The 27,596-nt window shown below is 43.0% G+C and overlaps 1 protein-coding gene across 1 annotated transcript in view; it reads left to right on the top strand.

The window, feature by feature from the left end:
- SHOC1 (shortage in chiasmata 1) overlaps window positions 1-27,596 on the top strand; it is a 1,715,507-nt gene that overhangs the window by 2,744 nt on the left and 1,685,167 nt on the right. The window lies entirely within an intron of this gene.

Below are 27,596 nucleotides of genomic sequence, written 5' to 3' on the forward strand. Positions count from 1 at the left end.
AATTTTAGGACTTTCGGTATTCACAGAAGGCATTTAGGAGTCCTAAAGTTAGGAGTCCTAACTTCTGTGAATACCGAAATGAGTAAGTTCATTCTGTGAATACCAAAAGTAGTAAGTGCATTCTGTGAATGCCAAAAGTAGTAAGTTTATTCTGTGAATACCAAAAGTAGTAAGGGCAATCTGTGAATACCAAAACAGTAGAAAGTTTAGGATTGAGTCTTAAGTTCATTCTGTGAATCGGGCCCTCTGTGTTTTGGAATTGCTTAGTAGTGGTCTGTGAGTAGTAGTTTTCTCTGTTATCAGATCTCAACTTTTTCTTTAAAAGTGTTAGAATTAATTGGCAGACTACTTCTGAAGTTACAAATGAACGATGGCTGTTCCTCGTGGAAACAGACTGTAGACCACGTTTTGGCATGTATAAGGTCATGTTTTGAGCATCAAAGGCTGTGGTTCCATGCACAAGCTGGAAACATGAGCTTCGCCCATAGCAGCAGACTAGGGTTGATGTATGTGAGTGTACACAAAGCCAACAGCCCCATGTTTTGCATTGGGGAATTACTCACGCGCTTTAGAAACAGTCCAAAGCTGCGGACTGAGTTAGGTACTAGAGAATGAATTGTGTGCACTGCTGACTTGGACAAAGCACACTCCACATTCGATGCTACAGAGTGGTGCATATACATGGGCTACCCTGGACTATGGAAAAGGCAATGGCATTGCGTGATGTCCCAGCGTTGTTGACAAAGTACCATCTATCATGCCAAAAAAACTGTGTGCCATCTGTATGCACTAAACATGGACTGAAGCATAAGACAGCAATTCATGTATGATTTTTCTGAAGCTGAATGCTATGAGTTACATTTAAAGTGTCTAAGGGGTGCACACAATGCACGGTCATAGAGGTGTATTAATCCTTCCATTACAAAATACAAAAAAGGTGATGACTAGATTGTTTAATTTAATGCCCGCCATAGGAAATTACTGTAAAACACATGCCAATGACCATCTCTTTATTGATTGCCTTTCTACTACAGACAGGCACCACCCTTATACAATTCATATTCGTTCAATCAATCAGTATTTGTTAAGTTCGATTACTCACCTATGAGGGTCTGGCGCTGGCGGGGTTGCAGGCCCGACTGGGCGCTGAGGTTTAGCCGAAGAGCCAGGTCTTGAGATTCTTCCTGAATTGGGTCAGCAATGGGAATAGCCTGCGGTGGAGAGGCAGGGTATTCCAGGTTTTGGCGGCGAGGTAGGAGTAGGATCTTCCTCTGGTCCTGGTCTTGCGGGTTCGAGGGACACTGGAAGGGCCAGTTGGGCGGAGCAGAGGTGATGGGTACGTGAAATGAGAGGCAGTGGTGCAGGTATGCACAGTTCTTTTTTGTTACATATATTAGCTGGTGTACAAACGGTATATGTTACTGTATTTCTTAGAGAGTAAATAAATGTGATTTTTTTTTAGAATAAGGAGACCAAGTTGTTAAAGTTTTTTATTGAAGAACAAGCGTTCACTGTATATTTAGTGCATCCTATTTGAGCCTAAAGCAGATAATATTGGGGTTCATATAGGAGTAAGGTTGCACAAAGGGGCAGTTTTTATGATTGCGGTATAACCCACCTGTCCCTTTTGGTATCAAAGCATGAGTCTCTTTAATCTTGGAATAGTGTAAACACACCAGCAACATATACCTGCAGGCTGTGTTCTGGAGCAGGTCTTGTCTCATGATTAGTACACACAGTTCACTTCCACTTGAGGGACATAGACTTCAGACTTGTTAGACATAGACTTTTTTTTTAATGGAGTTTTATATAGCGTAAACTTGACCCGAAGGTATCGGGTATCCGAGAGCTTTACTCAAGCACCAGTTGTGTTACATGAGGACACATTCATTTTTGTTAGGCAGGGGGAAATTAAGAGATTTGCCCAAAATCACAGGATGCTGTGAATCCTTGCCGAGACTCAAACCCGGTTCCCCAGATTTGAGGTTGACCGCCCTAGCTGTAGGCCAACTTCTCTCTCCAAAACCTGGTTCATTAAAGGTTGCACAATTTGTTCTGAGCATCTGAGGTTACACACAGCTTTTTTCATGTCCAGGGAGGACCTGGCTTGGCAGTTCAGGCTGAACTGTTCCCATGAGGAATAGGGTCAAGACTGATTTGCATATGGCTGGGTGTAAACTGGAGTGGCATGGTGGGCAAAAGAACCATGAATTTAATCCAGATCTTGACTGTGGGTGAATGCATGATTTATTCAGCATTCCGTCTATCATTTGTTTGTATAGCACTTTTCACCCTAAGTGGGATGGGTATACCCAGACTTGGGTGCCTTGCTCCCTGTGCCACTGGATTCAAGTTAGCCTGGTGATGAGGGGTAATAAACCAAAACCAGTCCCAGGATGCTTTTTGCCTGTCCAGGGTGGCCCTGGCTTGGCAGTTCAGGCTGGACTGTTCCCATGGGGAATTTGGTCAAGACTGATTTTCACTCTCTGGGTCTAAACTGGAGTGGCATGGTGAGCAAAAGAATGATAGATTTAACCCAGATCTCTTGACTGGGGCTGTATTCAGCATTCTGTCCATCATTTCTTTGTGTGGCACTTTTTGCCCTAAGTGGAATGGAGATACCCAGATGAGGGTCCCTTGCTCACTGTGCCACTGGATTCCAGCTAGCCTGGCTGTTGAGGGGTAGTACCCCGAAACCAGTCCCAGGATGTTTTATTCCTGTCCAGGAATAACATGGCTGGCAGTTCCGGCTGAACTGTTCCCATGAGGAATAGGGTCAAGACGGATTTGCATATGGCTGGGTATAAACTGGGGTGGCATGGGGAGCAAAAGAATGATGGATTTAGCCCAAATCTCATGACTGGGGTTGAATGGATGATTTATTCAGCATTCCGTCATTCATTTGTTTGCGTAGCACTTTTTGTTGTAAGTGGGATGGGTATACCCAGAAGTGGGCCCCATGCTCACTGTGCCACTGTATTCAAGCTAGCTTGGCTGATGTTGGCTAATACCCCTCAACCGGTCCCAGGATGCTTTTTTTCCTGTTCAAGGAGGACCTGGCTTGGCAGTTCGGGCTGAACTGTTCCCATGAGGAATAGGGTCAAGACGATTTGCATATGGCTGGGTCTAAACTGGGGTGGCATGGGGAGCAAAAGAACAATGGATTTATCCCAGATCTCTTGACCGGCGGTGAATGCATGATTTATTCAGCATTCCGTCCATCATTTGTTTGCGTAGCACGTTACTCACAGTTTAGTCAGAGAGCATACCTTGTGTGTGCCAGTGACCTGCATCAAACACAGACTTTGTAAGACCTAAGTGTGTACCATTCAGATACTCTAAACATGGTTTCAGAGGCAAATGATTAACTGTACCTCATAAATGCATTAAACTTATGCCACTGCTGAAGGTAGTGGGCTCTAGTATGTGTGAGGGGTTCAAAATATTGTGCCCTGCGGGTCCCATTCACATTCAGTAGCCAAGTTCTATAACTGAGTGTCACAGTGTTACTATCAATTACATACAAAAAAAGTATTAAAAGTTGAGGATTTAAGACCCCCGTTTCGAGCAGCTGTATGGTTCACATATAATCAGTTACCTCTCCAATTACTTGTCGACTCCATCTCTGCCTTTCAACAGGTACAACTCTCCACTTCCTTTTGGCTATGTTTGCCCTATAAAATAAACTACATACATAGTATGTCCATTGACCATGCACACTGTACCCCCACACAAGCAGAAAACTTCTTGTGTGGTATATCTGTATGGTGTACGATTAACAGCTATAGGTCATGCAGTCCGAATACTTATATACACTCATCGGTAGACTGATTTGTAGAAGGGTAGTAATCTGCCAAAAACTGACAGCTTGCTGAAGTGTTGTATAAAGTAATTTGAGGACCCCGGGCAAAATATAGTTTGTGGGTGCTGTATCGCACAAATTTGATTTTTATTACCCCTTTCAAGCTCACATGATATTAAAGAATACTAAAGTATATGTTAAATTTGAACAGGTCCATGCAAAAGGAGTTAAAATATGTCTTGCCTGAGACCTTAAAAATCCTTAAGATGACACTGGTTTTGAAAGATCAGAGGTAACGGTGGCAGAGTGGGAGAGAGGTTTAGATAGAGAAGTAGAATAGATGGAGATAAAAAGTTCAGTTTCCCAAGGGGTCCCTTGGAAGGTGGAGCACCTTGACAGTTTACCACTTAGCCCATGCCTTGAAACGTCTCTGGATTGCTGGCCTCTTGTAAATTAATTTGAGTGGCATTATTTAAGTCTGGTAATAGCGAACTTGGTTTTACCGATATCAGAAGTATCCGTATCAGTAGGGCCCCGTATTTTTTGGGGTTTACAACTTGAGTCTAATAGAGTCCAATTTTCATTGGGGATAAGATGATTTAATTATTTTTTCCAAAGCGATTTTCAAATGCAAACCCCAAAATTATGGGCTTTTTAACGTGGAAAAAGGTCCTTATGGTGTCACATTTCCAAGGAGCCTCAGTCACACTGTAGATTTCACTTGAACTCCAGGTAGCGATGCCATCCTATTGTATTGAGTGGAGAAAACAAACACAGGTCTCATGGCCTCTATCCCACAACTTAGCTGGAAAGGGATCCATATAAGCCTTCAGGCAATCATGCCAGAGTCAAGTTTCCCAGCAAAAAAAACCTCTCTCTCTGTATCTCTTACTCTCCCTCTCTCACATGTGCACACACACCGCCACTCACTTATCCACCATCACCATCTTCACCTAGGGTTGCTCGTGTTCTCAACTGTATGTGACCTGGTCAGTACCTATCAAAGTAGGGCCAAGATCGATGAGCATATTGTCTGTGTCTTTCTAGAACGGCATAGTTGCAGAAAAACAATGGACTGGAATGCATACCCAAAGAAACTGTAAGTTGCACAAATTAATTGCAGTATTCTTTCCATCACTTCGTTGTTTGTTGCACTTGACACCCTGTGTGATAGTCGTGTGGCCCAAACATGGGTGCAGTGCTTGCTGTCACATAGGAATCGAGATCTGTGTCTCAGTGACATGGTTTCAATAAGCTGAAACCGGTCTGAGGTTTGCTAGTGTTCCTATCTGGAGGGGTTTAGTCTTTCAATTCTGGCTAAACTGCATCTGTTGGATCAGGGCCGAGACCAATTTGCATATGCCTGTGTAAAAAAGAACACTGGATCAATAATAAGTTGAATTCATTTAATGTAGTCGATGAGCTGAACCGGCATCTGTGCAGCTTAAGCATCATACAGCAACTGCCTCATTTCCAAACAATACATTCTAAAATGACACCAACACGTTCTAAATGACATATACAAATTCTGTAGTAACCTTACATCATCTGGAATGCTTTAAGGAATAAGAACACAACAGCCTGGTCTGTGTCTACCATAGCACAGTGGCAGCCGCGGCCGGAAGAGGGAGACCCGGTCGGCGGTGACGTGGGGAGGGAGAGGGGCAGGGTGGGGGGTAGTAATGTATGGATTATGGACCTTAACAGGTAAGTAAACATATAAATAAATAAAACTAATTTTGTTGCGCGCACTGCATCGCATTTGGTGATGCAGTGCGCGCAACTAAATTCGTTTTATTTTTATGTTTACTTACCTGTTAAAGTCCGTAATCCATACATTACTACCCCCCACCCTGCCCCTCCCCACGTCACCGTCCGGCCGGTTCTCCCACTACCGGCCGCGGCTGCACAGTGGGCGAAAAATGATTAAACTAACTGGAATTTACCCTGAGTGATCACCAGCAGCTAAGATTATTTCAAGCATTCCTTACATTACTTTTTTTTTCCATGAGGCACAACTTTGTACCCTGTGTTCATGATGAGCGTCAGAAGGTATTCTAGTGATGTTGGTGTATAATGATAATAATACTAATATGGGACTTTGTGCTGTGATACACTCCTTTACAGGTAAACGACTACCCTAACCTAAATAAAACATACTATGTGTGTCACCTGTATATTTCATTTCATTTCATTTAATCTTTATTTCTGCTCTTTTTGGCCATAAAAGATACATTACAACACAATACATTATACACAGTAAATACAACATACCAATTGGAAGCAGAATTTATACATTTCAACAATTAGGACATTAAAAATCATCCCTGTTAAAATAGGCATAATAATTAAAAATCGAGTATATTTACAGTTTTCATCACCAGCATGTCTCATGGCAACCTAGCCTGCATCTAATGTACACACGTTTGCTATCTATAGATCAAGAGCCATGTTTTTCCGTGTATACCCAACATTCAATAGGAATCTGCTAACGCAAAACACTATAAGGCGTCTAGTGTCAGTTTTAACAATCCTACATGCTTCCAGGTATGATCGAATACCTAAGGCTTTACACAAGGGTTTGATCCATCTTCTCCTAGCTCGGTCATAGGCAGTACAAAAAAACAATATGTGACTATCATCTTCTCTTAAATTTATTTCACAACATGTACAGTTTGTACTTTTTGATTGCCCTAGGACCTTATCCCATTTCGCTAGTACTGCTTTTGTTTTTAGTATGCCATATCTAAATTTTAAGTACAGGCTTTTTGCTAGAGCTGGTTGTATCTCATTTAAAAATTCCTCAAACAGTGGAATATCCTTAAAATCAAGAAAACTGCGTGTAATGGATCCACATGGATGATTATTTTGGTAATTGTGTGTTATATAGAACCAAAATTGATTCTTAACCTGGATCTTACATCTTTGTGTCAAACATGCTGGGTCATCCTAGTAATGAGCAAGGCCTATCCGATGGAACCAATTATTAACATGCTTAAGCCAGGGGTTTGTATTATAAACATCCAGACTCTTGACTTCTATGATACCTTGTCTATAGTCTGTGAGTTCGGGAGTACTCCAGAGTCTGACCCAAAACAACAGTGGCCTAAGTAGTGCAATATGATCCGTTCTTTTCATGTTTAAATCCAAAAACATTGGTACAAGTGGGGTACGTTTGGGCAATTTCATTAGCCTTCTAAAAAAGTTATTTTCACAGGTCGTAAAGATGTTACATGCTTTTATGCCCCAGATTTCTGCTCCATATAGAGCACCAGCTTGAGCCTTGAATTTGTAAACTTCTAGTGCTTGTGAAATGGACTTACTTAAACTTGCCCCATGGCGCTTTATAATTGGTAAAGAGCTCTGGTTATATATAGTTTTACTCTTTTCAATTTGCGTACTCCATGAGGTTTTTGAATCTAGGGAAACACCCAAATACGAAAAATTTGTGACCAGTTCAAGCCTTTGGTTATTTAAAAGGAATTGCCCATTAAAGGTTTTATGTGCATTTATAGACATACATTTGGTTTTTTTCGCATTTATTTCAAGACCTTTTGAGTCACAGTATGTTTTAAAGGTGTTCAAAAGGGTTTGAAGGCCCATGGGCGTTTGCGAGATCAGGATTGTATCGTCCGCAAATAAAAGGGAGGGGACCCTCACACCATTCAGCTTTGGGGAGTCTTTCAGTTTCATCAACTTTTATTCGATTATCAATTTGAATAATCATAAAAAGTGCATACAAAAGATTATGGACACATGCGTAAGATAAAATAAGTCGAGTTAAAAAGATATTTAGGTAGAAAAAATAGGGTTTCCAGTTCTGTGCAGTTCAGGTTTACCTAGAAACATTACGACGTATTGTTAAGACTGCTTTAAGGAAAGTCACTATGAATTTAGCTTCATGTAACGATTTCAGGGATTGCAAGTAGAGAAATGCAGGATAGCATTGTCTATATCCACTGGTTCGGAGGATCGGGATAATCCAGGTTTTCCTTGGTAGTTTATAGTATTTGCAGAATAGAACAACGTGGATCGTAGATTGTGAGGAGGTTCCATCACAGGGACAGTTCATCAGGTTGCGCGACCAGTTATGGGTTTCCGGAAATGAAACTAAACGGAAAAAGATGTTAAAGCGTAGTCTTGTTAATAAAAACTTTTCATGGTTAGATAAAAAGTACGTCAGGTAGGGGTGTATACAATTTCCAGACTGTTGGGCACAAATTTTTTCGTTTAGTGGTTTTGTGATCTCTGCCTGGTTCCGTAGATCCCTCAAATGACCCATACACATTAACTTTAACTGTTTCCTGGAAATGTCTTCTACTGAGGGAGGTTCTTCAAAATAGGACTCGCGATCCAGGTCTTTAAAGAAGTTACATATATAGGTTAGCCACGGGATTTTCCGCCAATTTGTCAGGGCTAAACAGTCAGTGATGAGGGAGCGAGTTAGGTGACATTCGGGGTTGCACCATATTCGATGCCACAGTAAGATAGGCTGGCATCGAATGGTGTCAATGATATATTCCATGCCGAGCTCCCGGTGTGAGGCTAGTATCGGGGAACTTTGAGGGAGGGCTAAAATGTATTTTATAAAAGCGTTTTTAGTGACCTGCAGCTGGTCAATACGTCCGTGTCCCTAGATTCCAGCTCCATAGGTGGCCACACTATGGCATTTTCCATAGTATATAGTCAGGAGTTCAGGTGGCGCTGGTTTCCCCAATTTCCTCGAGAAAGAGGTTAGTGCCGATGTTGCACGACGAAAGTGGAGATTCCTGGCTTCAATTGCCTTTCGCCAGTTCATTGCATCGTCCACTAGGATTCCCAGGTATGGATAGACTGGGGTTTTTTCCAGTTTGTTGTTGTCAACCATTATTGATTTGGGGTTTTTGATCCTGGGGCCGACATGCATTGTGAAGGTTTTCTTGATGTTTATTTTGAGACCAAGTGAGTCCATGAATGCTGCATATTTATTAATTTGTATCTGGAGTTGATTTAAAGTCCGTGCTAAGATGACTGAATCGTCGGCATACAACAGTGTGGGTATTGGGCGATGATTTATCTGGGGTAGGTCCTGACTCCCTTCCAGCATAGCCTGTTCAAGCCCGTTTGTATAAAGGTTGAACAGGAAGGGAGCCAGTACACATCCCTGTCTTACTCCCTTCGTTATTTGGAATGAACGGGACAGTTCGCCGCTGGTACCAAATCTTACGCGGCCTACAGCATTGGAGTAAAGTTCTCGTAGGAAGGTTATTATCGGGGGATCTACACCAAGGTCACTTAGTATTTGCCAGAGTTTCGCATGCTGGACGCAGTCAAATGTCGCGCTTAGGTCGACATAGACGAGGAAGATGTTACCTCCTTTGGCGTGAACGTATTTACCGGCCAGGAGAACAAGATTGAGGGCCTGCTCCACGGTCCCGAGCCCCTTCTGGAAACCATATTGCAGGTCGGTTATGATGTTATTCTCCCGGGCCCAAGATTGTAATCGGTCCAGGAGTACTCGACCTGCAATCTTACCCATGGAGTCCAGAAGGGAGATTGGTCTGTAGCAAGCGGGATCGTTGCGGTCGCCTTTTTTCGATAATGGGTAAGAGGATTGATGTTGACCATGACTGGAAAAGGCCGACCGAAGTTACTGCTGACATGACCCGGGTGATTATCTGCGACCAGAAGTCCACATCTTGGAGGAACAAGTCCATTGGAACGCCATCAGGGCCAGGGGCCTTGCCAGTTTTAGAAGCCCTGATTGCTTTTATAATTTCGTTGAGATGAAAGTGTATCTTAATCGGATAAGTGTTGTTTCTCGCTGGCTGGACCTCATGTGTTGCATTATCTATTGCGAACTCTGAGGGTGTTCCAAAGATTTTTGCAAAGTGGGAAACCCAGTCTTCCTCGGTTATTGCCACGTCAAGATGTTCGATTTCTGTGCTGTTGGCCAGGAAAGGAGATCTTATGACTTGCCAGAACGAGGTGCTGTCTTTTCTTCGCGGACTGTCGTGTAGTCGTAGCCAAAGATCTTGTTTAATTTGTTTTTTGCGGTCTTGCCTGGCAGAGTTGTATATTTTTCTCAGGTAAGAAATTTCCTGGGGGTCTCTTGTAGGTTTATGCAGGGCTTCTTTGAGAGATGAAAGAGCCTTCCGACAAGCTGTGTCGAACCATCTCGTGGTAGGGGACTTATTCTTGTTTTTTAGGTTGACAAATAGCACATCCCTTATTGTTTCCTGGATACTTTGGAAACAACTGACGATTGTTTGGGGTGGTGTCTCCAGAGACATGCATTTGGATAGCCAGTGTTCAGTTTTTTCGAGGACATTCTGTGTCACCTCTTCCGGGTCAATCTTGGCCCACTTAACTGTATACCCATTCAGTTTGTTCATGGACAGTGTTTGCTGGTTGAGAGAGCTCGACTTTGCAGGGTGAACTTTTGCCAGTTTGATGTTGATTTTTATACTGAGCGGGTAATGGTCACTTGTTGGATTTGACCCAGTTTCAAAGTTCGCTAGTTGCCCTTTGAGTGAATGTGAGGCTATTATGTAGTCTATGGTTGTAGAGTAGCCTCGCCCATGGAAAGTAGGTAAAAAATCCTGCTGCGGGTCAACCAATTCATTCACGTAGGCCAGGTCTAAGGAAAATAGGATGTCGTTGAGTTTGTTCCCACATATCGAGTGCACGAAGTGGGGTATAGGGTTGTCAAGTTCGTTTTGGAGTCCACAGTTTCCGTTTTTGTGATTTGGGCACAAAGGGAAGTTGAAGTCGCCACCCCAGATTATATGAGTTGTAGATGTATTGTTATCATTTTGAAACGAAGATAGAAAGTTGGCGATCTCTTCTAGGTTGGACCAGCAGTCCGAGGTACCAGAGTTGTTGTAGTAATTTATGAAAATATAGTTGTTGTCTTTGGATGCTGTTATCTGCATAATTTGGAATGTTGGGGACTCCTTTAGTAATTTTACTCTGAGGGGGAGGGTATTAGCAACATATGTCGTGAGCCCCCCCTTTGGTCTGCCCATATTTCCCTGCACTGCTGGGGTGAAGAGAGTTTTATATCCCGCAAGATGTAATGGGATTGTGCACCATGTTTCTTGAAGGCACAGTATCTGATGTTCCCTGGCTGTGTCAAGCCATAACCCCAGTGTTATTTTTGAGGACAAGCCTGCGATGTTCCAGTATGCAGTGGAGAAACTCAGGTTTGTGGGGTCAGTGGAGGAGTGAGGGATTGGCGTAACTAACGGGTTATTCGCAGTCTGGGTTTCTGTTGAGTGGTGTATTTGGGCCTGTGGGGGGTTAGAAGAGTTATTAGGAATTGTGGTTTCCTGATGGTTTGCAGTGGAGGTTCCATCTGGAACTGTGGGGATTGTATAGATAACATTGTTAGAGGTGCTAGGGGAAACAGTTAAAGTTTCCGGGAGTGGGTTTTTTTGGTTACCGGGAATAGGCTCCAAGGGTATTCGCTGCTGCATTGGGTTTATTTGTTGTGGTGTAATATTGGTGTTTGTACTCCTAGATTCAACCCTGAATGGTCAATCGACCATCTCGAGGCAGTCGAACCGGTTTTGTGTTGGAAAGCCCTGCCAGCCTTCGTATGATTGTAGGGATCTATCTTGCCAGTATTGCCTTGGCCATTCTCTCGGGGCATTTCTGCTTCCGTGGTCGTAGGTATACTCCATCTGCTTCCATGGTTCTTTTGGGGTCTGGTGCCAGTTCCAGGCAGGGGTATAGTGATGTTGTCTCGCAGGAGGATAAAAGAAAGAGAGATGCCGAGCATCAATTCCCCCCTTTTTCTCCAGCGAGGGCCAAGCGCAGATATAATCCACTGTGGAGGGGTCTCTGCATGTTACTATGATGCAGTCTCCGCGGGTCGTTTTTGTTGTTTTACCTACCCATACTACCCTGCGGACTGTGGAGATCCCTCCCGAGTGATGGGATTCTAATGGCCTGTGATACTTAGCCATTGCATGACCTTGTTTTTAAGTGACCATGCAGTTTCAGGTGTGTCGTCGGTTAGTTCTGGTACACCGGTAAGTACTATTGTATATGGGGTGGCTTCTGGAGGCAGGTGAGCTGGGCGTCTGGATGCTGCTGTTTTTTTGGGGATATTTTTAGGAGAGGGCTGGGGAACCGCTGATTTTGGTAGGAGAGGTGTTGGCTTTTTTATAGAATGAGGTTTGCTAGGATTGTTCGTCCTGGAGTAACTAAGGTTGCCGAGCCTGTATTAGGTGTTTGTTGGTTCGGTACCACGGTGGTTTTACTCTGCTGTGGTCGGGGCGTTGTATTTTGTGAATTTTGGTTCGTGGTATTTTGTTTTTGATTTTTTAGGGGTAGGGTGGTCGGAGTTGGTTGTTTTATTATTTTGGGTGGTTGCGATTGAGAATAAGTTTTGGAAGACTGCGGGACATTTCGCTGCCCATTTTTTTCTATGCGTGTGCTGGTATCAAGAAGTGTTGCAGAAAGTATGGTCAGCTGAGCTTCCAGGTTTCTGATGCTTAGTTGGATAGGTTTCAGATACTGGAAGAGGAGGTCTTTTGTTGTGGTTAGAACTTGTGAGGTAACTTTGCATGTTCTGCAGAGGTTGTCAGTAGCCTCATTGGGGATTGTGGGAGGGGGGAAATTAGCTACAGGAGGGAGTAGTGTATTTTGTTGCAGGGATTGTATTGTAAGGTTTGATTGGTCTATGACATGACCTGAACAAGGAGCCGTAACTACTACGTTATCAGTGGGTTTTGTGCTGCCTAATTTTGGAATGGCTCTTTCCCTTTCTCCTCGAAAGTGCAAATCTGAGTTAGTCTGGGATTCTCCCTGAGTTTGACAGGCCGCCAAATCAGGGGTTGCCTCTAAATTGTCTAAAGTTAATGATAAGTCAGACTCAGACTGCGTTACGGAAAGATCTACTATGGATGGGACTGTATTAATGTTGGGAGAAGACACAGTCGCGGGAAGGGAACAATTTTGGGAGTCAAGGTGAATGGGGGAAGTGGCGGTTGCTATGGTACCTAGGGACGATCGTTTCGCATTCATGAGGTCAAGTGACACTCTCTTTTCGAGGAGGGAGATACTCTGATTGATTACCTCGTGTGTTCGTGAAATGAATAAATCAATAGGGCCAGTTATTTGTGCTACCTCCTAGGCGTTCTTGGATTTGGTCTTTGTGGTACTCCTGGTTTTAGGTGGCATGATTGAAGTCTGCTGGCTGTAATTTTCGAAGTGAAAGGGGGGTGGCCCGGTCCGGTCTCTACCAGTCACTAACGGGCAACAACGGGCCCGCCCTTGGCCCGGGCTTCGCCCCGCGCGCGTCCCGCGTTGCGTGGTGTGCTCTCTCTTTAGTAGCTATTGAGTCAGAGGGGGCGTGGCACTGGGAGGGGGCGCGGCTCACTCGGGAAGAGGACCAGCTGATGGCGTTGCTTGCTGGTCCTCGCAGTCCCGGGGCCGCACCTCTCACCTCCTCTGCGGCCTCGCTCACACACGGCTCCTTGCGCTGGTGACTGGTGATTGAAGAGCCAGGAAAGGGCTGGAAAGCAAGTAGGCTGCTCCTGCAGCGCCGGACAAAGTTCAATGAAGCAAAACCTCTATGCGAGCGGGAGTCATTACTACACCTATCTAAAATTTCTGGGATGTCGTTGACAAATAAAGAAAAGAGTGTAGGAGCCAACCCACGTCCTTGGCGGACACCACGTCTAATAGGTATGGGTTCTGTTAATTCCCCTTTCGGGCCCCAACGCACTCTAGCAAAATTATTATCATGTAGTCTTACTATCTGCTGGAGTATACAGGTTGGTAATCCCAATGCAAACAAACAATCCCATAAACGATCCCGCAAAACTAAATCAAAAGCTGCCCTAAGATCAACAAAAGCTACATAAATATGTCCTTTTAACAGAAAGACATATTTCCAACAAATGCAACAAAACCTAAAAACCTGATCTATCGTACTTATGTTCCGTCTAAAGCCTGCTTGAAACTTAGTAAGAATTTCATTCTCATCAATCCATGATTCCATTCGATTTAAAAGATGCCTTGAAAAAATGTTTTGTAAGATGTCCAAAAGACAAATGGGACGATAGTTGGAAGGATCATGTCGATCCCCCTTTTTAAAAACTAATATAATTTCTGCTCCCCGCCTACTGTGTGGTAAATTCCCACCGGCAACTATTATATTAAAAAGCTTATTTATATATGCCGCCCAAATACTGGTCTCATGTTTGTATAAGTCCCCAGGTATTTTATCTAAACCTGGGGCTTTACCATTTTTCACAGCAATTAATGCTAGCTTGGTTTCCTCGAGACTAAACTCTACAATATTAGTAGATGACTCCAGCCATGGGCTATTTACAACATCTGGTTTATCACTGTCAGGGGCTTTATACAAGTGGGTGAAATGATCAACCCAAGTTTGCTCATTAATAAACATGTCATCCGGTGACCTTCCTCCAGTATTCTCATTGGCAACTAATTGCCAGAAACCCACATTATCCTTGAGTTTAACAGCTATAAGCATCTTCTCCCAACATTCCTCATCCCAATCCGTTCTAGCCATTCGCTGCACTCTCCTATATTCTTGCCTTAGGGTCCTAATAACGTGTGGTGTATTACTCTTTATTGCCTCTAGGAGTTTGCTCTTGCAATTACGACATTCTTTATTATACCATTGTTTAGTACCAGTGGAACTAATTTTATGCAACCTTTTTATATGCGGCATTTTCGTCACAAGTGGTACCAAGGCACTAAAAAATTCATTATGCAAGTTAATAAAAACCTCACCCTCTACTGGTTGAAGTAGATGTTTATCAAAAATATCCGCAAAAAGTGAGTAGATATTGGATAATGCCTCCTTGTTGCTTAGTAAACTAGCCCATTTATGGGATCTCCTGTTGTTACTTATTAATGGGCCAGTGTTGGTTGGATTATCCATAGTATTTTGTTTCATCGGAATCCTAGAACTAGGGACTAAACTATAGTCCATTGACAAAAGCAGTGGGCGATGGTCACTTTCATATCTAGGGTCAATTACAAAGTCCAATAAGAAATGCCAGATATCAAAAGAGACCAAAATATAATCAATCCGACTTTGATGTTTGTTTTTAACGAAGGTTGATGCTTTCGGGGAGTCAGATGGAAAACGACCATTACAGGCCCTCAAACCATGTACTGATACCAGTCTCATAATCTGGGTAGCTAGAGTCGTACAGCTCACACCCTCTATATATGATAAGGGTGGGATATTATTGGCTCTATCCTCATCTGAAAAAACATCTCCAAACCCTATAATCGGTTCAAAATTACAATTAAAATCACCACATACTATTATTCCAGTAGGCACCTCTACAAGATCAGTAAGGAGTTTGCCCAATTTATCGAAGATTACAAACTCCTTTGATAACCCACAAGGGCGATTATAAACATTGAACAGTACAATACGCCTTCCGTCATTCAGCTTCACTAAGAGACCCAGTATATCAGCGGAGTCTGTGGTTAGTTGTGTAATTTTTACCTCCAAGGACACACTGATCCAAATCGTAAGCCCCCCGATGGTCTACCCCTGACTAATGGGATTGCCGCAATGTTGTAAGTCCTGTATCCCATCCTATGTGGCATTTCAAGGGACCAAGTTTCTTGGAGCAGGCAAAAGTCACAAGAGTCTATGTAGTTGGACCAATCAGGATCAGAGAGATTTTTAGTCAGACCAGCTATATTCCACGATATTAAAGTTATTTTTTGTATTGTGGTTGATCTTATCCCTCCTGATACAGATTTTTCCCCTACTGGTGGTGCCCCCAGATTCGAAACCACACTGTCACAAGCCCCTAATATAGGCCCTGCCACAAAAGAGACTGGATCACCAGTCACCTGCCCTGATTTCAAAACACCTCCAGCTTCAGTAACATCTCCCCCTTGGTTGAACCTAGATGGTATCAAGTCTTGGATCATTTGCTCTACAGCAAGAGTAGGCTTCAATATTGTATCACAATCATCGCTATGTGTAACAGATACTAGAGGGTTGGGGTAAATTGCACCTGAGCTCTCCAGCACTGGATGTAATATTTTTTGTCCCGATTTACAACCACCCACAATTACCTCTATTTGTGTTAGATTGGTATAACCAACAAATCGTTGGTCATTCTGTGGTCTTCAATCGCAATTGTCCAGACCAGAGAAGACATCGTACCTGTTTGCTGTCTCCAAGGGTGTAAAGGGTCTCAAATGTTCCATCCTCCTATTAGGATTTCTAAAAGACCTAGGAGGTACCTTGTTCCACCCAAAGGGGTCAGCAACTGGATGATAGTGTGGAGGTTCTAGCGGGAACCCAGAATTAAGGGACAATAGAGGAGGAGCAATCTGGTTGGGTAACTGAACACCAATGTGGTTAGGAGGAAAAACCAGCGACCTAGGATAAAAGTAAGTCAAGGGGCGCGGTATGATAGAATTACCACCTCCACCCTGTGGCCAATTCAGAATATAGGTAACGGCTCGGGGGTCTCGAAAATTAATAACAACTAGATCGCCATCTATATCCTTAACCCTGCTGCCCAACCAGGGGAGTCGTCTAACATGCACAATATCACCATCGATGTCATGTGAAAGTGGTCTATAATGAGCTAACCAGTGCATGATCTTATTTTTGAGTTGGAAATACCCCTCCCTCTTATTTGTTGGTAAGTTAGGGACCCCCATCAAAACAACCACATATGGGGCGGCTTCTGGGGACAGTTCTACTTGGGGGATTCTACGAGATGGTGGCCTAGTGTATCTAGTTGAACCCCTTGTCGATTGTTGGGAAACCCCCATTAGAGGTTTTGCAGATCCCGTCGCCGCTATACTTACTGATGTGGGAACTGAACTAGTGGTCTGTTTCGGGGGTGGAGCCGTTTGATGCTTAGAAATAGTTGATCTGGTCGATTGATCAGTACCTTTTGAAACACCAAGAGTACATGTAGGCACCATAACTGATGGTTCCAAAACCCCACTCCCCACGACCTTGGGTGGACCCTGGTGATTGTTAACTGCCGCCTCAATTGCTTCAAGTTTTTTCTCCACCCTCCTCAGTCTCTCAATAATAGGTAGGATGAAGGACCTAATTAAATGTTCCATATTATCAAGTGAAGCAACGGTGGAAATATCCATTTGAAGAGTATCAACCGGTATATCTGGTGGACGAATAGTATTCCCTGATTGAACAACTGTTGGAGAAGGTTGCAAGGTAATCGGGGTTGCCCTGTTAGATTGTTCAACAACGGGGTTTTTAGCAATGTTATTAGTGTCTTTAGAAGATTTTCCAAAATCCGAATGACTGACCTTTGACTTTTGCAAAGCCCCCCCCCTTCCGTCTTTTTTTTGCAGGCGGTGGACCATGGCTCTTAGCCTGCACAATTTTCCTCTGCTTGCTTAAAACTTGCTTTGGCCGTGTCGGAGGCCGAGTAAGCAAGTTAACATCAGGCAATACCGATCTAGGTGGTGAAATATGTATTGTAGGTTGGACAGTATGACCCAAGGGTGTTGGAGTGGAGTCACGTAGCAACAGTGGAAAGCTTTCCAAACATAAATGATCTTCAATGGATGATGTACCCTCAGGAGTAATCATAAGGTCTTTGGGTGGAGAAACGGCAGGGGCTTTGTTCTTAATACTTTCGATAGAGCGACAACGCTCTGCTCTACGAACTGCCAAAGTTTTCTCCTTATCTTGGTCAACGGAAGCCTTTGTAAAGTAGTTATCTAAAGGGCCATTGACACTACACCCATCCTTCTCAGTCAGCAATTTCCCCGGACTCTGAGCCATCACAATACAGAGTACATACACAACAACATTTTTAAAAGAGTGGGCCCTGCCCGGCCTCACTCGGTCTCTGAGGGCCTCAGAGGGCCCGCCCTTTGCCCGGACTTAGCCCCGCGCTTCGTCCCGCGCGCGTCCCGCTGCGCGGAATTGGTAGCCTGTTTTTATATCCTCCCAGGCAGGTGGGGCGTTGCCGCTGCGGGAAGAGGCTGCAGGTGTGTCAAGAACTGCCTCGCAGTCCCGCAGCGGTGTGGGCGGGTCCGGCAACACAACCGAAGAGCGGGTGCCGCGACCGGGAACCACCAAGGTAGAAAGTTCAAAGTTAATCCAGCAGCCCGATCCAATGTCCCCAGAACTGTAGCCGGTGAGTAGCACTATATCAAAGAAGAAAAGGCACACTATCTGTACCTTGCCTCAGGACAGGGCTATCGCCCGCTTTTTTCTTGAAACTGCCCCCACCTTCAGTCAAAAATAAGGGGAAGTTCAATTAATCGGCTCAACAACTTAACGGTCCCAGCAGTAGGTTTAGTTTATCCAGTTAATGATCCTTACCGCCGTTATCCGGCGTTTCCCGCCGATAACAACTAATAGCTAACATCAACTGCGCAGTGGCCCCTTCACCCACTTCTTACTTTTCTTTTCTGCAGCCGCTAAAAATTGAGGTGGGCTATAGGCCAACTCCGGTCAGCTGAGTCAACCTCAAATACAATATTGTTACAATACAGTTTGGTCAGGCTCAATTACAGGCTCACATGCTCACGGGGATCACAGTGACACGGAGCAGCCTCGCTAGAACAAGACCCCACACAGACCCCCACATGGAGCTTACGGCTCACAGGGGCCGTACACACCTTCTTGTCAGTGCCCCTCTCCTCGCGGCTCACAGGGATCAGAGGGGTCGCGAGGTCGCAAGTGCACAGGTTCGCAGGCTCACTGGTTCACTGAGCAGCCGCACACGTCTTCTTCTCCGCGTCTCTCTCCTCGCGGCTCACAGAGGTCACGGCTCACAGGGGACGCGAGGTCGCGAGGGCACAGGCTCACGGAGCAGACTCACATGCCTTCTTTCTCTGCATCTTTCTCCTTGTGGCTCACGGCTGCTACCCAGCTTACGGTACACAGGGATCGCGGGGTCGCAAATACTCAGGCTCGCGGGCTCACAGGCTCATGGAGCCGCTGCACACGCTGCCGCCGCCGCACACGCCTTCTTCCCTTCTTCTCCGCGTCTCTTTCCTCGCGTCTCCAACCGGAAGCTCCCTTATTTGAGCCTGTATATAACAAAACAAGACACACTATAATAACCATGTGTAAGGAAAAATATAATTTTAATATGTAATAATATTCAATAGTGATAAAGCAGAGGGAATGAGTCAGAGGCTATTGATCAAACATGCCTTAGTTCAAAGGCCACACAACCCAGTAATAATGTGTACACATGCGACACAAATATGACCTATACAATCTGTCACCAATAAAAATAAGTAAGAATCTTGCACTTGGGAACAACTGGTTCGAAAACACTACACCCTTTATATTACTGGTTGAGCCATTTCCAGCCAAAACTATATCACTGAGCCACTAGTAATAATGTCCTAGACACTTCTTAACAGTGGCTATACCCTTAGTTGATCTGTGACTTTATTTGAGAAACTTCTAACGCCATCAATATAACATATTTTCTACGACCACAGTGGCAGGGGTAGGAATTCTACAGCACTGGTAAATGGAGGGTTTGTATGCCAAACTTTAAATTAGGTTCTTTTTTGGTGTTTCTGAGTGCAGAGATGATTCAGAAGCATCAGCTAATTAAATATATGGCAGTGAGACTTCCTATTGTTTTTTAATTATGGACTCTTTGTTATTACTGACTTCATTGAGTGCGCCTCTCTACTCTTTTATACTATTGTTTTTTAACTAGCAGGCATTCAGTAGTTTCTCATGGATACTTCTAACTGTGGATCCATCACCTTTTGAATATCCCCAAATGCCAGGCTGGATCTGGAATGTTTCAGAGCAATTACTCCAGTGTGCTGATAGGTGGCAACATCAGCTTCCACAACAACCTCACACCACCTCCGGGTGTGATGTATGGAGTTGTATATGGGTGACAGTCCTGCATAGTTGTGTCAGTTACTCTCTTACTGCGCCCTCTGATGCATATCCAATGCTCCGGTACCAACTTTTGTTGATATTTCACCAACGTCAAATTGCATTACAAAATAAAGACAGTGTTCTAGGGAAATGTCTCCCCCAAATACAAAAAACTTTTTTAACTTTGTTAAAACTTCAGTGAGTAGAAGTCAGATGTAGACCCACACAATATCTGTCTTTTGTGTCTAGGGTTCAGTCAAGATAAGGAGTCTTGCAACAAATGCTTAATGCTGCACCCAAAGGCAATCATAGAGGTGAAACTATATGGGCCATCTCTCTCTCAAGGTAATTGACTCGCTCCTGCGACAGGTCCTGGACCTGTTCCAAGTCGCCCCCTCTCGGGTAAGTCAAAGATGAAGCTGATCCCAGTGTCTTTTTCTGATCCTGACCCGGCGTCTGCACATGGCAGGCCAGTATCTTGTTATGTGTTTACTAAGGCACAACCACCTACTTTGGATGGACCCCAGCTTCTCCATTGTTTAAATGGAATTGAGATGCTGTTCAACGACTACAACTCATTCCTCATGATGAGGATGGCAAGAAGGAAACAGACAACTTGCTTCCCCCTCATTAAAGTGATGCTGGTCTATACCTAGACCTACAGAATGCATGATGGTTCTCCTGAGACGAAATGTGACTCCCACTGGGGAACTCCACTGAGGAGAGAGCCTCCTGAGCAGTAGTAGTCTGCAGAGCTGCAGAAATATTGGGATAACAACTGACTGCTGTAGAGATCAGAACAAATTTACTGACTGAAATTCTGCTCCCTGGGCCTACTAACCCACAGCTTTATCCACCTTTAACTTGGCACCTTTATAGCACCTAACGGCAACATGGACTACGTTGTGTCCAATTCCTTCAGTTTGTTGACTGGTTGCTAAGCATCACAGGCCCGCCCCTAGACACACAGCGTTTCTGATGCACCCCACTCCTGGAAGCTTGTTTCTTATTCCCCTTTCATCGTTACGCACAACTGATGGGTGTAGAATTTATTTTTTCCTGTCCGATTGGTGTGCTGTCACTTTAGGGAAGTAGGTGCTGCAAATCATCCAAAAAGTTAATGCCTTCCCCTTCACATTTACTCGGCCCATACCCCTACTGTTTTCATTAAAACTTTAAATATAAACGTGGTGAGGCACACTGATATTTTTCAAAAAAAGTTATTTTGATTCCTTTTTATCAAATTAATCAACTTTGGTGCAGGTGGGTGACGCCCTCTGACCTCAGGGCGTGAACTGAATAATACTAGGAAAACGCTGGGTGAACCTCATCCAGCGTCCCTCATTGCACTCCTGGGGGTTCAAAGACCCTTCTTTGAAGTTCAAGGAAACATTATTTTAGACAGATCTTTTAATTAATTTCTGTGTGATTATTATCTTCTTTTGACCTCACAATGTTATCTATCACATGTGAATTTAACGTTCTTCTTCAATACAACTTTCATTAGTGCGATTAGACATGGCATTACCATATTCCCATTCCCAATGCATTGATGACAGCTGTTATAGTGTAAGGTGTTGTTCCTGTCAGTGCTTTTAACATACATGTTTGTTTCCAATGTATTACCCTGTCTGGTAACAATTACATCTAAAAATGGCAATTCATTCTGGTCTGTGGTGCTGGTGAATTTAGTACGGTCCTCAATGTTGTTGATGTAATCCAGAAACGGTAACAATTCAGATCTAAGTCCCTTCCATATGAAAAAGATGTCATCGATGTATCTCCAGTATGCCATCAGATTTGCTCTCCAATTGTTTTTGGATAAAATATTATCCATTTCAAAGCGATGCATGTAGAGGTTTGCATAAAAAGGTGCTGCGCGATTGCCCATGGAAGTCCCGGACAGTTGTTGATAATACACATGCAGGAAGATACGGCAAAGAATCTGTGAACATAGAAGCAATGTCAAATGCAAGAAGGCAACAACAAAAATGGCCAATCATTATTTGGAGAAGGGACATACTGTGGAAGACCTGAAATGGGTCATTTTAGAGACATTGAGCAACAAAGATCACAATGCGGAACGCATCCTGTTCGAAAAAGAACAGAGATGGGTTCACCGTCTGAAGACAGACCAATGGGGGTTGAACGACAGTGTCCCGTGGCTGAGCCTTTACAGATGAAATGTCCCTCTGAGAATTTTGCTAGCAGCTGTGAATAAGATCTAACAAATATAATCTTAATACCACTGCTTATGGTTAATTTTATCAATCACAACACTACCCCGAATACCTCAATAACTATACCCATCCATTCGACAACAGACCCCAATACGGGAGTCTTTCTTCTGCTGGTGATACCATTCCCTAATTAACAACCACCACCAATTTATATAAATCCATCACTATTTTACGGATTAAATATATTCTATACTTCGTAACTAAATATCGCATCTATTTATTGCCTTTATCAGCGATCACTCTGCTAATCCCCAGGAGTCTTTTTTCCATTTCCACGCGGAAAATGACCATTTAACCCGGCAACGTAGGCTACTGCCGTATCCGGGACCGCAAGAGGCAGAGACAGCACAAGCTGCAGGTTCGCGAGTGGAGCAACGAGGTATGGCGCTGATAGACCGAACGTCCGAGCAACTTAACGGAGATAAGTATCCATTCGCTCCTTTAACTTAAATTTACTTATGTATCTGTAGGAGCCCCTCCTTCGAGCCTCTGGGTACCCGTGAAATGTTGAAAAGTAACTAATGGAAGGTATGTGTTTTGAGGACATTTTCGGGATTTGGGGTAAAATCATAACAGCTTTTTGACACGGTTGTTAGCAGTAACAACACTTTACACACCCCAAACTAGTGTTGGTAATTAAAATAGCTGTCTACTTCACCAAGACCTTTGCGTATCTTACTGAACTATTAGTGTTTTGAGGAATCCTAGGGGGATGCATGAACTCTAGAGTTACCTATACCTCCTGCAATGCATCATTAGAGATTCCCAGCGATGACTTGTTTCCCGGTACTGAGTATGTGGTTTATGTCCCCTTAAGATAGGGAGTCTGATAGCGTAGTTTTAACTCTTGAGTAACCAACTTATTCTTAATTTAAGTTTTGCACTGATCCTTATGACCCACACCCTAGCAATACTACTTTTTTCTCACTCATAGGTCCAACCTTGACCTTCATTAGAGAGTAGACCTGAGTCACTCTCTTCACCGAACTCACCTGGCCCTGAAGAAAGCCGCACTGACCCCTTGGGCAATAAGGCTGAAACATGTCGACCATTTTTGTACACAGGAGGATTGAATATGTGTGAATCCTAATAATTTCTCTAAACGTATTCAACCATATCCTCTACCATCAATTCAATCCCGGTCAATAAAATTATTTCTTCCCCGGCAAGATTGGATTGTTTTTAAGAAAATCACTTTCACTTCACCAATAATCACTGATCACTACTGTTTTAACCTAGGGTGTTCTCCTCCGGGTGGAGGGTGCATACCAACTGACCCCGTGATTCTGCACAGACGTGTAAACGAAGGCGGAGAATCAAGATATACCGCCCATACCACCATGATTACACGTGTATGAGGGTCTTTTAACAAGGGTCATTCTAGTAAGAACTGTACCCAGGTTATACAGGACAAGTGATCCCCCCTCCCCCCTCTTGATTAACAGTTGTTGATAATAGTCATCATTCTATCGGAAGGAACTGTGAAACAAAGTAAATTGAAGTAGTTCCAAAAGAAATACCTTCAGACCCTTGTCGATTGGATGGTTTAAGAGAAAAGATTCCCCTAATTCAATACCCTGTTGGTGGGGAATGGATGTGTACAAAGAGCAAACGTCAATGGTACATAACATGATGGGTGTATCGTCATCAAACTGTATATTGTTTAAAAAATCTGTAGCATCACGTAAGTAAGTAGACATGTTCTGGACCAGTGGTTGCAAGTGTTGATCCAGCTATCTCCCTGTAGGTTCATGGATGGTGTTTTTTGTTGAAAGGATTGGCCTAAATGGTGGCCTTTGTAGGTTTTTGTGTACTTTAGGTAGCATGTATATCGTGGGTCTTCTAGGATGATCAAGCAATAAGCATTTTTTATCATTTTCTGTGATAATTCCCATTTCACATGCTCTCCCTACGATGGATTGTAGGATTTTTTTAAACTCTTCTGTGGGGTTGTTGGGTAATTTCAAATACTTGATTTTTGATGCACATGCTCATCCATGCTTTGTAGGTAACCCAAGGTATCTAGGATCCCCTAGCTCCTTCCCTTATCGGCTTTATAGCAAGTTATATTGGAATTATTGGCTATTCTGTGGATGGCCTGTCTCTCTTTGGTGGTTAAGTTGGAAGTTTTTGGATTGGGTTTTTTATGTATTTCTCTGAGTTCTTTGAGTATGATGGTTTCATAGGAGTCTAGGATTTTATGACTCCAGGGCGCCATAAAGGAACTTTTCTTTTTGAGACTCATAGCGGTATCCTGACTGGCAGGTGTTTGAGCGTTGACTACATTCTTGAAAAAGTTCTTCAAACGTAAGTTCCTCATGAGCTTGAACACTGCGATCTCAGTTTCTAGTTCGTTTGAGTGGTGAGTGGGTACAAAAGATGTACCTTTTTTCAATGTGTTGATCTGAAAGTTGTGGTGTTCTAAATGTTGATGATCAACGTTGACTCTGAGTTGACTTTTGCTGTAGGTGGTTCTTGATTTTTTCTGCCTTTTCTCTTCCGGTTCGATACTTATATTTTGGCCTTTCTTTAAAAAATTAGCACCTGTGGAGGAGCTGGTTGATGGTGTATTTTTGTCCTGTACGCTAGTGTCCTTACTAAGATGATCCCTGTTAGATCCTGGTTTGTTAATTGACTCATTGGATGTTGAACTTTCACCGTCAGTCAACCAGTTGAAGAATGGACGTTTTTGCCTCCACTGGGCATAGATATCAGCCCAACTGTAAACTTCGCCTAGTTTATAGTCAATAGTATCTCTCTTCTATTTTCTTATTTTTCTTTCATTGCTTTCTTTAACGTAGCTGCCAAGTTGTTTGTTACTGTCATTCAAAACTGTGTCAAGTTCATCGGCGGGGACTTTGGTGTTTAAATCTCTTTTATTTGATTAATTTCCTTTTCTGAATCTTCGATGCCTTTTGCCAATTCATCAACAATCAATAAAATCAAGTTGAGTGAACATTTGTTGAGGAGTGCATACCAACGTTCAGTGAACTTCGGATTATTCTTACATAAAGTTGACTTAAGAGAAATTCTTTGCCCCCTCAGAATCCTTTGTGCGCTGTAGTATCTGATTAGGTTGCTTTCATGTAAGCGTTAGTTTATTTCCCTTTTTGTGATGTACAACAATTGATTTATCATACTCTGTGTGGACGCTGGACTAGACGTGGAGAGATCAGTTTCTTGAGTTAAAGAATACATGCGATTAGTTTTCTCGAATGAAAATCCAAAAGTTTCAGCATGGTTGTCTGTGATGTTTGGGATTTCGTCGTAGCACATCATTGAGGTTTAGGTGCTCCCACCTTTGGAGTCAGTGTTGATATAACTCAAATATAAAAGTGGTGAGGCACACTGTTATTTTTCAAATAAAGTAATTTTGATCCCTTTTTATGGAATTTACCAACTTTGGTGCAGGTGGGTGACGACCTCTGACCTCAGGGCATGAACTGAATAATACTAGAAAAAAGCTGGGTGAACCTCGCCCAGCGTCCCCTCATTGCACTCCTGGGGGTTCAAAGACCCTTCTTTGAAGTTCAAAGAAACATTATTTTAGCCTGATTTTTTCGTTAATTTCTGTGTGTTTATTATCTTCATTTTAACTCACAATGTTATCCATCACATGTGAATTTAAAGTTCTTCAATACAACTTTTCATTATTGCAATTAGACATGGCATTACCATGTTCCCTTTCTCAATGCATTTTGGGATAAACCCTTCATCAGGGGAATAATTTCTCTGAAAAGAAATAGAACGAAAAATCAAGAGCTGGACACCTCCAGTATCATATAAACATATGCATTCTCAGTTCATAAGAAAAGAATAGGTGCGCGAGAACGAGGAAGGTCTAAAGAGTGAAAAGCAAACATAAGTGTAGTCATGCGTGCCCGTTGTCAAACGGTGAAAATACATGCTGCGACATGATCAAGTGTAATCACAAGTGTACGTATTTAAAATGAACTAGTGAAACCAAGTATCCCCGATCGGTTAAGAAAGTGCAACGATCGCAAGTATAAGAATATAAGTGAAGCGATTTGTGAGTCAAACTCTTGTGTTCTCAGTCATTGCGACCATGAACAAAAAAGTGATTGTTAAAAGTGAAAAAGCTAACTAGTCAATGCCGTCTAATGGTAAAAGTTAAGGGTCTGTCTCTACAGCCTGTGATTCAAATGTATTCTGGCACTGGGAACGAAAAGTCAAACATGGTTTAACTACGTGAGAAGAACCAAATGCAGTGATGCCATATCGTCGTCGAAAATGATGGTTATGGCTTACCTTGCCTATAGATGAGGTGCTGAGCCCGGTCAAGTGCTGTGCCCGCTCAAACCGTGCCACAGGTGCTACTTCCTCAAAAAAGATGCGGGTCTTATGGGTAATAGTAACATGCAAGCAGCCAACATAAAAAGGGACTGAAAGTTGAAAAAACCAACACCATGTTGGAAGGAGTGAAATGAAGAACATGCAATGCTAACAGCAAAAACATTTAATTTAAAAGTTGCAATAGAAAATAAGAAATAGAAAGTTGGAAAATATTGGAGTTTATTATAAAAATTCATGTGCACATCACAAAAGGGTGATATAGTAGTCAGAAGGTGAAAAAGATCAATACCAATATGAACAATAATACTACAGAAAACAACTATATTCCATGCGGTCATTAAGAACCCTTCGGTTGACATGAGGCCAATTTTTTTATCCAAATCAGTTCTAGCTGTAGTAAGCGTTTTCTGTTATCTACTCCTTCTAGAAGAGGAACCAGTTCCAATACCAAGAATCTCAGTTGGATGATGTGTTTCTGCGTGGTGAAATGAACTGCTACGAGTAACTTCTCTGAGTGATTTCTGATGTTTCTTTTATGCTCAGTGAGACAAACTTTTATCTTCCTTTCAGTTTTTCCTACATATGTCAAGCCACATGGGCACTCTAGTAAGTAAATAAGATTTTTAGAATCACAAGAAGCTGTGGTTCGAAGGTGGATGGAGGTGCCCTTGGTAGGATGTGTTATGGTAGTTCCCTTGATAATATTGTTGCAGTGTCCACAATTTAAACAAGGGACGGTGCCTTTGTAAGTCCCTTCAGTAGCGTGAGTCGGTTTCGATAGCAATTCCTTTACGTTTTTTGTGCATTGGTAAGCAAACAACGGGTATGTGTCAATGATTCAATTAAAATAAGTTTCATTCCTTAACATTGGCCAATATTTTAACATTGTCCTTTTTATTTGCTGGCTTCTTGATGAGAACTTAGATACAAAGACTGGTCTGTCTCTTGTGTCAACTTTGTTATGGCCCCTTAGCACCTGTAGAGACAGACGCTTAACTTTTACCATTAGACGGCATTGACTAGGTAGATTTTTCACTTTTAACAAGCATTTTTTTTTGTTAATAGTCGCGATGACCGGGAACACAAGAGTTTGACTCACAAATCGCTTCACTTATATTTGCGATTGTTGCACTTTCTTCACCGCTTGGGGATACTTGGTTTCACTAGTTTGTTTTCAATACTTACACTTGTGATTACACTAGATGATTTCGTAGCATGTATTTTCACAGTTTGACAACAGGTACGCGTAACTACACTTATGTTCGCTTTTCACTCTTTTGACCTTCCTGATTCTCGCGCACCTACTCTTTTCTTATGCACTTAGAAGGCATATGTTTAGATGATACTAAAGGTGTCCCGCTCTTGATTTTTAGTACTATTTCTTTTCAGAGAA

This window comes from Lissotriton vulgaris, chromosome 3_1 (genome assembly GCF_964263255.1).
Source record: "Lissotriton vulgaris chromosome 3_1, aLisVul1.2, whole genome shotgun sequence".
Taxonomy (NCBI): domain Eukaryota; kingdom Metazoa; phylum Chordata; class Amphibia; order Caudata; family Salamandridae; genus Lissotriton; species Lissotriton vulgaris.